We start from the raw sequence: 3,777 nt of genomic DNA, 5'->3' as shown, positions 1-3,777 counted from the left end.
TTAAAAAAAAAATTTGGATAAAAGACCTGAACGGATGCCTCACTAAAGAAGATAAAGAGGATGGCAGAGAAGCATACGCAAAGACGCTCAACATCCTAAATCGTTAGCAAACTGCAAATCAAAACAATGAAAAAAGGCTATAACATATTTAATAAAATAGTCAAAATGCAAAACCCTGACAACAGCAAATGCTGGTGAGGATGTGGAGCAACAGGGACTTGCACTGATTGCTGATGGGGTGCAAAATGGAAAAGCCACTTTAGAAGACAGTGCGGCAGTTTCTTTTTATTTTTTTTAAATACAGTGCTATGATTATTTATTTATTTATTTTATTTTTTGCAGTTTTGGGCTGGGGCTGGGTTTGAACCCACTACCTCTGGCATATGGGGCTGGCACCCTACTCTTTTGAGCCACAGGCACCGCCCATGTGGCAGTTTCTTAATAAACTAATTCACCAATCACACTCTTTCATATTTCTCCAAGGGAGTTCACAATTTATGCCCATGTGAAAATTTGTATGCAGAGGGTTATAACACCCTTACTCAAAACTGCCGAAACTAGAGCAGCCAACGTGTCCCTCAGTAGCTGAGTGGACAGAAAGACTGTGGTGCATCCATATGATGAAACACAATTTGGTGCTAAAAAGAAATGAGCTATCAAGTCCTAAAAAAGATGTGGAGAAATCTTAAATGAGCACACACACATATATATCTTTTCTTTTTTTATTTTTGAGACAGAGTCTCACTCTATCACCCTCGGTTGAATGCCATGGTTTTATCATAGCTCACAGCCACCTCAATCTCTCAAGCCATCCTCTGTCCTCAGTTTCCTGAGTAGTTGCAACCACAGGTGCCTGCCACAGTGCTCTGCTAATTTTTCTACTTTTAGTAGAGATGGGGTTTCACTTTGCTTAGGCTAGTCTGGAACTCCTGAGCTCAAGCAATCCACCTGACTTGGCTTCCCAGAATGCTAGGATTAGAGGTGTGAGCCATTGCATGTGGATATTACTAAGTGGAAGAAACTGATAGGAAAAGACTTCATATTGTGCTATTCCAGCTATATGACAATTATGGAAGAGGAATACCATGAAGATAGTAAAAAGATCGGCAGTTGTTTGGGGTTCTGTGGGAGAATGGGATAATGAGCAAAGCACAGAGAACTTTTAGGACAGTAACATTATTCTGTGATATTATAATGGTGGAGATATGTCATTATACTTTTGTTAAAACCCATGAGTGAATCCCAATAAAAACTATAGACTTTGGGTGATAATGCTGTGTTGATGCAGGTTAAGCAATTATAACCCGTGCACAACTTTGTTGAGGATGTTGAGAATGGGAAAGGCTGTACAGCCTTCCAAAAAGGCTATATTGATTTGTAGGAGCTCAAATTAACCAACAAAAAATGAGCCAACAATCCTGTCTACAACTGGGCTAGAGATATGAACAGAACTTTCTCTGATGAAGACAGATGAATGGCTAACAAACATGAAAACATCATCCCTGATCATCAGAGAAATGCAAATCAGAACCACCCTGAGATACTACCTACCCCCAGTAAGAATAGCCCACATCACAAATTCTCAAAGCTATACAGATGCTGGCGTGGATGTGGAGAGAAGGGAACACTTTTACACTGTTGGTGAGCGCCTTTTATTTACATTAAAAAGCTGAAAAACTGTCTAGTTACATTTCTTCCCCCACCAAGTGAGTAGTAACTGAGTGTCTAGGCAATATATACAAAGCTAAGAGAAATTTTTTTTTTACAGTCCTCAGATCCAATTAAGGGAGCCTGGCTACACAGGGGCTAATCACCACCAGTGGTGCTGCTTGACTCCAGGAGGCTGGAAGATGTCCTAATAATCTCACTCAGAACATTGACTTCACGTAGTCTTTCTCCACTTTCCAACTCCTAAGTTAATATTGTGTCACTTCTATTTCCGACTACTTTTTGCAAGTTGTTTTATGTACAATACCAACTTTTAAAAAGTCATTAATGTTAACTGGACAATAAACTAGGCAGAAATCACTTTACAAAAAGAAGGGAAAACCCAAAATGTCACTTTCTTTTCTTTTTCTTTTTTTTTCAATTTTTTCCTTTTTTTTTCTATGTCAGACGGGTAATGTGCCCACATCATAACAAGATTTGGGGGAGGCACATCTCACGCATGTGCATGAAAACCCAATCGTCATGCTTATGAACTACAAAAGGATCCACAATGTCACTTTCCATGCAGAACCCAGTGTTCAGTTTTATTCAGAGCAAAGAAAAGAGAAATTTTTGATCGTGCGAGAAGCAAACCAGCCATAGGTTTGGTATCTTGTACTTAAACTACACCAGCAATGAGAGCAAATTCTGCTAATCCAATGGATCTGCCGCTTCCTTTGTCTGCTGTGCTTCCGATATTAATGACAGTAAAAAGACCAGTGCAGCTAGTGTTGGAAACAATCCTTACAGTGTTGCAGCGGCAGGCACAACGCTTCACTTCTCTTCACACTGCTTCTCTGGGCACACCTGAGCTTCCTCTTCTGAGGTAATGTCCTTTTTGACATGAAGGTCTTGTGACTCTCCTTGTTTTCTCCTGGATCATACTGGCCAGGGCCTCGCATGTAACAATAAGCAAACCTTTGATGTCTAAATAGTTGGTAGCCAGAACAAGTTCAAAAAGTGTTCTTTGGTCAATTTTCAGGAATTCTTGATCCAATACAGGGATATCATCTGTTCACTGTTCATGGTTGTCTTTGTCCTCAGGAGGAGGGTCATCCTTCATCATCTCCTTCATCATTCATTCCCAAACCTGCCTTTTAGGAAGACCTGGATAGCTTTCACTCTCCTTGTTAGTGACCACACCATACTTCTTTATTCAACAGGTACTTAATGAATAGAGACTTCCAATATGGTCTTGATAGTCACGGACTCCAGAGAAATTTCCATATCAACTTCAAATAGCCCTCCATTAGACTCTGCAGTTTAATGGAAGGCATAGTGTTTAGTCTGAAAGGACAACCAGCCAGAGGCTGATGAGAGCTGGGAGGTATCAGCATAATAAGACAAAGGCAGAGGACAAGGCCGCTGCCTAAAATTAAGAGTCCGACATTCTGCAGAGTAACTTTCCCCTTTCCCCATTTACATCTATCTGTGTCATGTGTGGGACACTTTGGAGGTGATTTGTGGAGTAGGAAATTTATGGAAAACTATGGGCATTTCATTATCACAAATGACCTACCCTGGCATCAATTTCCAGACATGCTGAAATAGACTGCCAGATTTAGCAAATAAAAACACAGGGCATCCAGTTAAATTTTAATTTTAAACAAATAATATACTTAAAAAATATATAAGCATGTCCCCCAAATTGCATTTATTTTGTAATGAAAATATTTTTCTTATGTTAAAAATTTATTCATTCAATTTAATGCATCATAGTACACTAAAAATTACTCTGTACTAAAAGAAATTGTTCATCATTTCTTTGAAATTTAAATTTTGCTAGGCATCCTCTATTTTATCTGGGACTCCTATGCTGAAACATTTTAGTAGCAATGTCTTTCTCTCCTATTAGAATTTAAATCCCTTTATGACAGGGATAAAGTAATTCATATTAAAGCAGTGCATGACACACAACAAACACACTACAGAAATGTGCTGAATAAATGAATGAATTTAAAAGATAATTTTTTTTTGTAGTTTTTGGCTGGGGCTGGGTTTGAACCTGCCACCTCTGGCATATGGGGCTGGCACTCTACTTCTTTGAGCCACACGTGCCACCCTAAAGGA

The 3,777-nt window shown here is 39.2% G+C and overlaps 1 non-coding gene across 1 annotated transcript; it reads right to left on the bottom strand.

Moving 5' to 3' along the window:
* Positions 1-2,109: 2,109 nt before the first annotated feature.
* On the bottom strand, positions 2,110-2,213 carry LOC111725346. The gene has a single exon (XR_002773425.1). It is a non-coding gene; the product is annotated as a small nucleolar RNA U13 (small nucleolar RNA).
* Between the last annotated feature and the right edge of the window lie 1,564 nt (positions 2,214-3,777).

This window comes from Otolemur garnettii, unplaced genomic scaffold (genome assembly GCF_000181295.1).
Source record: "Otolemur garnettii isolate 467f Iridium unplaced genomic scaffold, OtoGar3 scaffold00037, whole genome shotgun sequence".
In the NCBI taxonomy this organism is placed as follows: domain Eukaryota; kingdom Metazoa; phylum Chordata; class Mammalia; order Primates; family Galagidae; genus Otolemur; species Otolemur garnettii.
This window is presented reverse-complemented; position numbering and strand designations above follow the sequence as displayed.